Raw genomic sequence first — 12,179 nt, forward strand, 5'->3', positions numbered from 1 at the left:
AGGTTTAAACATCAGACATGATTTGATGTATCATTATGAATGATCATTTATAGATTATTATTATTATATATATGTTCCTTTTTTCTTCTTTTCTTTTGGATTATTTACATTTATATGCATTGTTTCTATGCTATACGATTTTAACATGGTATGTGTGTTTAAATTTCTGATTAACTCAGCCTTGAACAGGTGCATAGCAGGACATGACATATAAATACCACTTCCTTGCTGTTTTTTTTGCTATGCAATGATTAAGAACCTTTAGTTCGAAACGCGTTTGCTGTTCTCCAAGGTGGACTTTTAAAATATTTTTTGTATGACCCAATAAAAAGTGGATTTTAGAAGATTTGCTCAGCTGGATCTTCCTGGTTCCTCATGTTCGTCTGGTAGCACTCCTAGCTCCGTGCTGTTGATCTTCTAGGTGGGTGAGCTGATTTTTTCCTTTCTTTTTCTGCCATGTGGCGATTGGTCATCCACTTTTGCTGCCCCTTACTCAACAAATTCACAAACATCTCCCGTCGGTTTGGAGTCCCATTATGCCCAACCAAAAACATAGGCCCCACAACTAAAAAAAAACGTTCTTAGGCATCGAAATCGACACCACAGCAGGGTTGTTCCGCCTCCCATGGGAAAAAATACCAAAACATTACACCTGATCTAGGTTTTTTGCGCAGTATGGAAAGTCACACTACAGATGCAAGTATTACTAGGTCTCCTCGTGTTTGCGAGCCGGTTGATGCCAGTCGGAAGGGTTTTTTCTCTTCATGTATCGCCCGCAACAAAAGGGGCATCTAAACCGAGTCATACAATCAGAATCACCAGGCAGCTACGGGCGGACTTAGAGGTGTGGAAAACCTTCTTTTAATCATTCAACGGTCACACGTTATTTATGTCAGCAGAACAGTCCAACATTCAACTAAGATTATTCACCGGGGCGGCAGAATCAGGCGGATATGCAGCGATACTAAATAACCAATGGTGCACAAGCTTATGGCCTCCGTATTGGGCAGAACAAGTGCTGACAAAAAAAACAGACAGTCCTGGAACTGTTTCCAATAGTGGTAGCAATAGAAATATGGGGCGCGCGCTTGGCTAACAAAAATATACTCTTCATAACAAAAAACACCAGCCTAGTGCACTTCATTAATAATATGGCATCATCGTCTCTCCCAGTGCTAGGCCTACTACGCCGGCTAGCATTCCTGTGCCTAAAACTCAATGTATGGGTCCGCGCTAGCTACGATGCTGAGGGGTCTAAAGCTGCTGCTAACGCTTTATCACAATTCAATTGGCAGATTTTCACAGAGCTCCTCCCCAACGCCCACCCATCGGGCAACAGTTGCCCAGCCTCCCTATGGGATCTAGTGGAGAATAGTTGATGCCATTAATCAGAGCGTCAGTTGCCCCGTCGATGTGGCAAGCATACGGTAAGGCATGGGAACAGTGGACACGACTAGTAGCAGGCAGACGGGTTGACCAATGTGAACAAGCCAGATTACAAGTCACCATAGAATTTCTCCACCAGCTAATGATGAGGGGCATATCAGGGGCATCAGCGCAGCGGTGGCTGACCGGAGTAGCATTTCACTTCCAACTACTGAATTGGGGACATGTGACAAAGAGATTCATCATCAGACAATCCATAAAAGGGTGGAAAAGGGGTCAGCCAAGTCAGGAGTGTAGACGTCCCATCCCGTGTCACTAAAACTGATTTCTCACATCATATCCCTAACACCATTAACATGACACTCACAATTTGAAGCAACACTACTGTCTACTGTATTTGCGATCGCCTTCTTCGGGGCGCTATGCATAAGCGAATTAGTCCCTCAATCCAAAATTAACACCAGTGGAGGCTTGTTACACCAGGACGTAGTCATAGCCAATAATGCAATACGTCTACGCATACGCAAATCGAAAACGGTTCCAGCGGGCAGGGGCACTTGGGTACTTCTACAACCCACAAATGGTACGCTGAGTCGGGTAACAATAGTAAAAACATATATAACCATCAGATCACAAAGTAATTTCTTTCTATCACACATTGATGGAATGCCATTATCAAGATACCAGTTCCAAGCTATATTTAATAAATGCATAACATCGGCAGCGAACCACCCCAAAGATTATGGAACACACTCATTCCGCATAGGCGCGGCCACGGAAGCAGAAAGAGCAGGACTGTCAGAAACGGAAGTTCAGAGGTTAGGGAGATGGCGATCCACGTGTTTGGCGAGATGCATAAGACCGGACTTGTTATCCTAACATTGTTTGTTACTTTTACAGGTGATGCTAAGCCAACAGTGTGGGTGATAGGCCACTCGTATATATATTGGGCAGAAAAAAGGGCGAAAGTCCTCCCAGGCGGGAGGAAATTAGAGTTTCATAACACATATTTGAACTAGAGAGGTATTAGAGGCCTGCAATGGCCACAGGTACTAATGGAGGTAATCAATGTAGGGAGAGAGGCAAGAGGTCCGGTCATCTTAGTTATACAGGCCGGGGGAAACGACCTAGGTTATCACAAGAGCGCATAACTATTGGCAATAACGAAACTAGACACTGAGCGCTTCAGAGAATTTTTCACAAAAATAGTCAGAGATTTTGCCGAGCGCAGTATGGCAAGGTGCCCGGGACATCACGGCCATCGAACAGACAAGGCGGCTAATAAATATTTGGATGCCAAAATTTATAAGAGACAGAGGTGGACAACTGGAAGGAGATAAAGCAGGCCTCATACGGCCTGACTGCGTTCACTTAATGGATATTGGACTGGACATATTCCTGTCAGGACTCCAGGACGGAGTGGAACAAGCGTTAAGAGTGATGGATGGGGGTCAGAGTCCTGCATACGAGTACGCAGGATCCTCCGTGGCCTGGAAATAGAAAGGACATGTTGGAGAGTTACACTTGTTGGCCAACTTGCCGTTGTGGAGACAATTTTATTAGATACACAGGTGGTGGAGCTTGGTATAGATGGCCTAATAGAATGAGTACCACACACTGCTACAGGCCCAAAATTATTTTCCAGCAAGATGCAGCTAAAAATTATTAGCAATTTGAAAGCTGGTGGAGCTTAGTATAGATGGCCTAATAGAATGAGTACCACACACTGCTAATATGCCCAAAATTATTTTCCAGGCAAGATGCAGCTAAAAATTATTAGTAATTTGAAAGCTGGTGGAGCTTACTATAGATGGCATAATAGAATGAGTACCACACACTGCTACTATGCCCAAAATTATTTTACAGGCAAGATGCAGCTAAAAATTATTAGTAATTTGAAAGCTGGTGGAGCTTAGTATAGATGGCCTAATAGAATGAGTACCACACACTGCTACAGGCCCAAAATTATTTTCCAGGCAAGATGCAGCTAAAAATTATTAGTAATTTGAAAGCTGGTGGAGCTTAGTATAGATGGCCTAATAGAATGAGTACCACACACTGCTACTATGCCCAAAATTATTTTCCAGGCAAGATGCAGCTAAAAATTATTAGTAATTTGAAAGCTGGTGGAGCTTAGTATAGATGGCCTAATAGAATGAGTACCACACACTACTAATATGCCCAAAATTATTTTACAGGCAAGATGCAGCTAAAAATTATTAGTAATTTGAAAGCTGGTGGAGCTTAGTATAGATGGCCTATTGGAATGAGTACCACACACTGCTAATATGCCCAAAATTATTTTTCAGGCAAGATGCAGCTAAAAATTATTAGTAATTTGAAAGCTGGTGGAGCTTAGTATAGTTGGCCTAATAGAATGAGTACCACACACTGCTAATATGCCCAAAAGGTTTTACTTGGCTAGGTGCAGTAAAAAATTTGTATTACATACACAGATGGTGTAGCTTGCAACACAGATAGGCTACTCCACTGACTAACACACACTGCAAGAGGCCCAAAAGGATTTGCTTAGCTAGATTTAGCCAAATGCTGTGAAAAACACTTGCACAGCACTAAAACAGACCTGCCTGGCAAAAAGTGATAGGAACTGATGTAACCTAGCTCTCAAATGGGCTGCAATTACAACTAGTTACTACTCCCAACCTATCTGTCTATTTAAGAGCACAGACCTGCCTGCTAAAAGTCGTAGGAAATGCTGTAACCTAGCCCTCAAAAGGGCTGCAATTAGAACTAGTCCCTACTCCCAAGCTATCTGTCTATTTTAGATACAATTCACTTGCAATTCACACAGTTATACTGTATAGCGCGCACACAGCAGCAGCGGTGCCGTCTAACACTCAGCTGCAGCAGTGAGAAAATGGTGGCGACGGGGAAAATGGCTGGGTCTTATAGGGCAAGGACATGTGACATACACAGCCAATGACACATGCCCTTGCTTGTGTGAAAAAAAGCACTTCGCTCCGTGTGTGCGCTGCTGATAGGCTGACAGACTGCACCTCCCCACTGTAAATGCGGGAAAGAGAAAAAAAAATAGAGATCTTCATTATTTCTGCAGAGATCCGTCCCATGCCTCTCCCCCCGCCCCGCTGTACACTCAAACTGTGTATTAACATTGATTATCACTTATCAGCATTACTGTGAAAAAATCCAGTTACGATTTTGGTGCACGAACAGTTATCGAACATAACCTCGAACAGCCGGATTTTTTTCGAATTGTTCGGGTTCGTCGAACGGCTCGAACACCGCCCAAAACAGCTCGAATTTGAGATTGGCGAACAGTTCGATTCGAACACCGCTCATCTCTAATAATGAGTGAGAGAGAATGTTTTAAGGCATTTTTATTACTTACTGCAAAGTCAAAAGTTTACATACATGTCATTAGTATTTGGTACCATTGCCCTTAAACTGAATGACTTAGGTCAAATGTTTGGGATATCCTTCCACAAGCTTCTCGCAATAGTTGGTCAGAATTTGGCCCATTCGCTCTGACAAAACTGGTGTAACTGATCCAGGTTTTTAGTTCGCCTTGCTCGCACCTGCCTTTTGAGCTTTTCCCATCTATTTACAATAGGATCAATAGGATTGAGATCAGGGCTTTGTGATGGCCACTCCAAAACATTGACTTTGTTATTTTTAAGCCACTTTGTTACCATTTTGGCAGTATGCTTCGGGTCATTGTCCATTTGGAAGACCCATTTCCGCCCAAGCTTTAACTTCCTGGCTGATGTCGTGAGATGTTGTTTCAGTTTTGCCACATAATCTTCTTATCTCATGATGCCATCTATTTTGTGAAGTGCACCAGTCCCTCCTGCAGCAAAACAACCCCACAACATAATGCTGCCAACCCCATATTTCACAGTTGGGATGGGGTTTTTAGGCTTTTCCTCCAAACATAACGATTGTCATGATGCCCAAAAGGTTGAATTTTAGTTTCATCAGACCACAGGACATGTCTCCAAAAATAAGGTCTTTGTTCCTGTGTGCATTTGCAAACATTAATGTGGCTTTTTTATGTTTCTTTTGGAGTAATGGCTTTTTCATTGCAGAGTGACCTTTCAGCCCATGTTGATACAGTATTCATTTCACTGTGGATATTGACACAATCTTACCAGCTTCCGCCATCATCTTCACAAGGTCTTTTGCTTTTGTCCTTGGGTTTATATGCACATGTCGGACCAAAACAGGTTCATCTCTGGGACACAGAACCCGTCTCCTTAATGAGCGCTATGATGTCACTCCAGGTATGGGAAAGACTTAGTGTAACACAGAGGAAAAAGGGAAAGGGAGGCCAGACACTAGGGAAAGGGGGAAATGGAGACCTCCTAGTCTGGTCTAGCGTCACCCTGTCTTAACTACCATCCCTATATTGCCTCCTCAGCAATCGCCGCACGCGTGCCTCGCCCTACTTTCCCTGGTGTATGGCTACAGCTAGGGATGGGAGGAGATGAGCACTAGTCAACCTCCACTAAACACTATAGACAACACTGGACATTCCCATCTTGTTTGTACTTGTGTATAATTGTTTGTACAGATGAACGAGGAACCTTGAAATTGTCCCTGTAGCATGTGTTCCAAGTAATGAGTTCATATAACTGATAGCATAAATTTATCCTGCAATGACTGAGTTCGGCCATTAGGGGTCAGTAAGACAAAAGTAAAGAAAAGCCCGGGGATCTGAGAAGAAACCCGGGAATCTGAGATCCAGGAAGACCTCTAAGGGGGCGAGACGTGTCTGATGTCCAGAGACGCTTGGAGCTTGCAGAGACTTGAGCCGGACGGTGTGTCCAAAAAGAAGGTGTGCCTTGTGAGTAACTGAGATATGTGACCGGTCACAAACTGTGTAGTTAGCTATGGAAAGCTAGGTAGTAATCCGAGTAGTGCTGAGAACTGCCCGGTGTATATCACTGCTGATGGACTGATCAGGCTTGATTCAAAGATTGTGAAAGATCTGATATAACAAGACTCTGTGTACGTGGATACTACAAAGGAGCCCTGTTGTGAACTATACATTGAGACTGAGATCGATTCTGATTCCTGCCTGCACCGGGATGTGCTAGAGAACTTGGTGAGAAGGAGAAGCTGATTAAACCATGTGGCCGGAGATCAAGGTCTAATGAAAGGTTTAGTTTGTTAATTGCTTGTGTATATTAAGTTAGAGATTTCTGTTTCCTCTTGTAGGAAGAGAAACTGTACACTGTATAGACAACGCGTTGGCTAAACATAGAGTGTTTATTAAGGGGAAAAACAAGGGTACCTGGATCCCATTGTATTAGTGTGGGAGGGGGGTGTAAGGTTATATTCCTGGGAGGACCACGTACCACGTCCGCGGTAACATTCTGGGTAGGCCCTGTACTGAATAAGGGTGGGAGAGGCATAGCCCAGGGGTAGTTTGGCTCATTCCTGCGAGATGGGGACTTGGGCTCTCTCGGGCTGCATAACTTGTATTTTTTATTCGTGGCTGTTGTGGCCCATACTTTGTAGAAAAGTTCAACCCTGTTATTTGTTTGACAAGTGTCAAGAAAGTTGATTTGCCACTACACTGAAGTCGGAGTCATTCATAGCACCGCGGTATACACATTTGACTAGCGTTCCGATCGTTACATCTTGACGTAGTCGGCAGGATACGGTGCTCGCTATGGATGGTGCCAGTAGCACAGAAGGTGCTGCCGCGTCTACTGTAATAATCCAGCCCCCTTCTCCCATTGTGACCGGTAGAGACCGGTTAGTTGGTTGCTCCGCAACGGGAGCACTGCTTAACCACCTGGCCAACTTGCTGTTCAGTGATTGGGTAGGCAGGTTGAAGAATGCCATTGCCTTGCACGGCGTCAGCCCCCAGCTACAACCGGAAGTCGCGCTGAATGCTCTGCAGGGGGATGCGCGCAAAGTTGTTTTGTTAAAACCCAAAGACAAACGAAAGACGATCGACGATATCATCCGGATACTAGAGAAAGCCTTTGACCTTGTGGCGGCGGCAGGCTGATGTCGACAGCATTCTTCGGGATCAGTTCATCGAGGGGATACGAAGTGAAGCGCTAAGGAGCGAATTGTTGCTGAAGGCGCGGAGTACTCCTGGTGTCACCTATGCCGAAATACAGGAAGAGGCAGTAACACGGACTTTGGAAGTGAGGCCTGCTTTGCAGTGGAGTAACCTGCAAGTGGCTAACACAGGAGAGCCGAGACCAGACCCTGTTCAGGCACAGCTGGCGGTTTTACAGAAAACCGTGGAAAGCCTGAAGGAACAGATGCAACGGATGCAAGTTCGGGAGATGCCTCTGATATGCTCGGCTCTGACTAACCCCCCTATTCCCCTATATGGTCACCACCCTATACCTCAGGGAGGACGCCGACTGCTCCTAGACCTGATGCAGCCGGAGGTAGGGCAAGAAGATCGGTTCAATGTTGGCGATGCCGAGAACTAGGGCATATGCAGCGGTACTGCCAGAAAAACCTGCCGGCTGAAATCCCGGCATCGGTAAAATAGAGGCCCTCGCTGTAGTTGGGCATACGGCGAGGCAGGAACGAAAATCAACGCCCAACGTCTGTTCCGAAGATCTGATTGCGGAGAATCCCACGTTAGAGGTGCAATTTGCAGGAAAGTAGGTGGCGTGCTTAGTGGATACTGGATCGGAGGTGACGACCATGCAGATAGAATTTCTCAAGACGCACTTCGAAGAGACTGTCAAAACGGAGTTGGGACATCTGCTAAGGCTGAAGGCCACTAAAAATGAAGAAATTCCAGTGGCAGGCATTGCATGGATGAAAGTACAGCTGTGCGGTCAGGAATTGGGAACCAAAGGAGTGGTGCTCGTGAAGACACAGGCGAGGCAGAATCTTCCGGTGGTTCTGGGAATGAACATCCTGAGGGAGCTGGGCTCCCTTTTGTTTGAGCGTGATGGCCCAAGATATTGGAAATGAGCGACACCTCACAAAGTCACTCAGAGGGCCCTGCAACAGGTGGTCCGTTCGTGCGGCATTCAGAAGAGTTCGGCTGAAGGAAGAATGGTGGGAGCGGTGTATGTCCCATGTGGGTCTGCTGTTGTGATTGCCCCGGGTGAAGAGAAGCTTGTGTTGATGCCGGTAGGAATGCACAGGAAGCTGAATGATGTGGAGGTGGTTCTGGAACCGGTGGGACGGTCAGGAGGTACGGACAGTCTGATGATAGCTCAAACGTTGGCTATTGTGCAAAATGGAAGTGTACCAGTGAGGTGTCTGAATCTGCAGAATCATGAGGTGACTCTGGCAGTGGGTACGAAGCTGACTGAGGTATATGTGTGTGACGAAGGAGTCATCCCCAAAAGCCAGTTCACACTGAGGGCAGACCGCCTGGACCCTGTCGATGCAGACGGCAGCTGAAGAATCCCCAACGCCCGCGTGGAATGGCAGAAAGATTATGGAGATCATGGGAGTGGATGAGTCCCAGTTGGCTCCCGAGCAGGCTCGCAGACTGGAGGCTGCTCTGTGGGAATATCAGGCTGTTTTCTCCAGGGGAGATGAAGACTTTGGTTGCACAAAGGTTGTGGAGCACAAGATACCCATGGGAAACACCCGCCCAATTCGGGAGAGATATCGCCAGATCCCACCGAGGCTGTATCAGGAGGTCAAAGGAATGCTGGCGCAGATGCAGGATAATGGGGTGGTACGGCCAAGTCAAAGTCCTTGGGCCGCACCGGTCGTGTTGGTCTGGAAAAAGGATGAATCCATACGGTTTTGTGTTGATTACTGTAATCTGAATGTGCACACAGTACGTCAATCCTACCCGTTGCCCCGGATCGAGGAATCCCTGTCTGTCCTGGGAAAGGTGAAATACTTCTCCACTCTTGACCTGGCCATCGGCTACTGGCAGGTGCCCGTGGCAGCTCAAGATCGGCAGAAGACAGCATTCATCTTGCTGATGGGACTGTACGAATTTAATTGAATGCCCTTCGGACTGACTAATGCTCCAGGAACGTTTCAGTGGTTATTGGAATACTGCTTGGGCGATTACAATTTTGAGTCCGTATTGATCTATCTGGACAATGTGATTATATTTGGAGATTCGTTCGACGACCACCTGAAGAAGCTTGAGCAAGTGTTGCACTGACTGAGGGACAATGGACTTAAGATCAAGCCAAAGAAATGTCAATTGTTCCAGATGCAGATCGAGTATCTGGGACATGTAGTGTCGGCTGAGGGTGTGCGGCCAGCACTGAGTAAAATTGAGGCCATTCAGGAGTGGCCCCATCCCAAGACCGTGAGAGAAGTACGGGCGTTTCTCGGTTTAGCCGGATACTACCATCGGTTTGTGAAAGACTTTGCTAAAGTGGCAGAACCACTGAATGAGTTGTTGAGAGAGACGGCGCAGGGGCCCAAGAATCAGCCGATTCGGTGGACGGACCGACAATAACAGGCATTCGATCGGATCCGGGCCACTCTTGTGCAGGCACCTTTATTGGCGTATGCTTGCTTTGATCAACCGTTCACCCTGTACACTGACAGAAGTCTCTATGGTCTGGGAGCCGTGTTAGCTCAAGAACAAGATGGGAGTGAGTGAGTCATCGCGTATGCTAGCCGGTCTCTACGGGATACCGAGCGAAATCCGGACAATTACAGCTCGTTTAAGCTGGAGATGTTGGCCCTGGTGTGGGCCATGACCGAGAAGTTTGCAGAGTACCTGACTGGGTCGGAGATTCTAATGATGGCGGACAATAATCCGCTTGCACACTTGGAAAACGCTAAACTGGGAGCCCTGGAGCAGAGAGAGGTGGTGTGGATGTCCAAGTTTAATTACCGGATCCGGTTCCGTTAGGGTAAAGAAAACTCCAATGCCGATGCATTATCACGAGTGACCCGAGGCACACCCGAGCAGGTGGTGGATGAAGACCTCGACGATACTGAGATCCCCGATTTGAGGCGATTGCCTGTGTTCTTGGGCATGGCACGCTCAAGTGGGGTGGCGACACGGGTCGCCACATTACTGGGCAAGACTTGTCAAGAGTGGGCCGAGTAACAGGATGCAGACTCTGAACTGTCACGAGTAAAGAAATGGCTGAGTCAAAAGTCCTGGCCCGACGGGAGAGCAAGAGCCCGGCTGGGTGCAGAAGGACAAAAGCTGCTAAGGCAGTGGGATCGATTGGCCATAGCGGAGCGGATACTGTATCGCTGAATCTACATAGTGGCAGAGCTAGGTACCGTTGGCAGTTAGTAATCCCAGCTTCAGTGTCTCCGGACATTGCCCTGGAAGCTTATATGCGGGGTGCACACTTTGGGCCTGAGAAGACTTATCGTTGGCTGTACCGGTACGTTTACACACCTGGCTTGGAAGAAGTTGTGAAAGAGGTGTGTGGTAGGTGCCGGGCATGTGAGCTGAATAAGTCCCCGGAACAGAGGGCTCCTGTTCAGACAATTGTGACGTCTGCCCCATTGGAAGTGCTAATGGTGTATTATTTGTCAATCGGGTACGCCAGAAGTGGTCATCATTCATGCCTAGTCATGACTGATCACTTTACTAATTTTGCCGTTGCTGTCCCCTCCAAAGATCAGACTGCTAAGTCCGCAGCTGAGGCAATTTGTAAGCATTTCATCCAGGTTTATGTGTGTCCTCAAAGGATACATTCAGATCAAGGTGCTTGCTTTCAAGGTCAGCTCATGATGGAGTTGCTCCAAGTCTATGGGATTCAACAATCAGGGACAATGCCCTACCATCCACAGGGAAATGGGGCCTGTGAACGGTTCAACCGAACCTTGCTCCAAATGCTGAGAATGCTGGAACAGAGGCAGAAGAAGCTTATGTAGACCTACAACAATAGGGTCCATAGCACCACAGGATTCACTCCTTACGCAATGATGTTCAGTCGGCCTGGGCGAGAAATTGAAGAACTGGGTCTCACTGTACCCGACAAGCCAGAATATCATACAGCCAGTGAGGGGGTCCAGGATAGAGATGAGCGTTGTTCGACTCGAACTGTTCGCCAATCTCAAATTCGAGCTGTTTTGGGCGGTGTTCGAGCCGTTCGGCGAACACGAACGATTTGAGAAAAATTCGGATGTTCGAGGTTATGTCCGATAACTGTTCGTGCACCAAAATCATAACTGGATTTTTTCTCAGTAATGATGAAAATTAATGTTAATACGCAGTTTGAGTGTACAGCGGGGTGGGGGGAGGGGCAGGGGATGGATCTCTGCAGTAATAATGAAGATCTCCATTTTTTTTTCTCTTTCCCGCATTTACAGTGGGGAGGTGCAATCTGTCAGCCTATCAGCAGTGCACACACGGAGCGAAGTGCTTTTTTTCACACAAACAAGGGCATGTGTCATTGGCAGTGTATGTCACATGTCCTTGCCCTATAAGACCAAGCCATTTTTCCCGTCGCCACCATTTTCTCACTGCTGCAGCTGCGTGTTAGACGGCACCGCTGTTGCTGTGTGCGCTATACCTTGTTAATTTCAAGCCAATTTTCGCACAAATCTACAGATAGCTTGGGAGTAGGGAATAGTTGTGATTGCAGTCCTTTTAAGGACTAGGTTACAGCATTTCCTACGACTTTTATCAGGCAGGTCTGTGCTCTTAAATAGATAGATTGTGGGAGTAAAGACTAATTGTAATTGCAGTCCTTTTCAGGACTAGGTTACATCAGTTCCTATCAGTTTTTGCCAGGCAGGTCTGTGCCAGTGCTGTGCAAGTTTTTTTCACAGCATTTGGCTGAATCTAGCAAAGCTAATCCTTTTTGGCCTATTGCAGAGTGTGTTAGTCAGTGGAGTAGCCTATCTGTGTTGCAAGATATACCACCTGTGTA

The sequence above is a fragment of the Phyllobates terribilis genome, unplaced genomic scaffold (genome assembly GCF_046119375.1).
Source record: "Phyllobates terribilis strain yellow unplaced genomic scaffold, ASM4611937v1 Scaffold_8__6_contigs__length_399053987, whole genome shotgun sequence".
NCBI classification, from domain to species: domain Eukaryota; kingdom Metazoa; phylum Chordata; class Amphibia; order Anura; family Dendrobatidae; genus Phyllobates; species Phyllobates terribilis.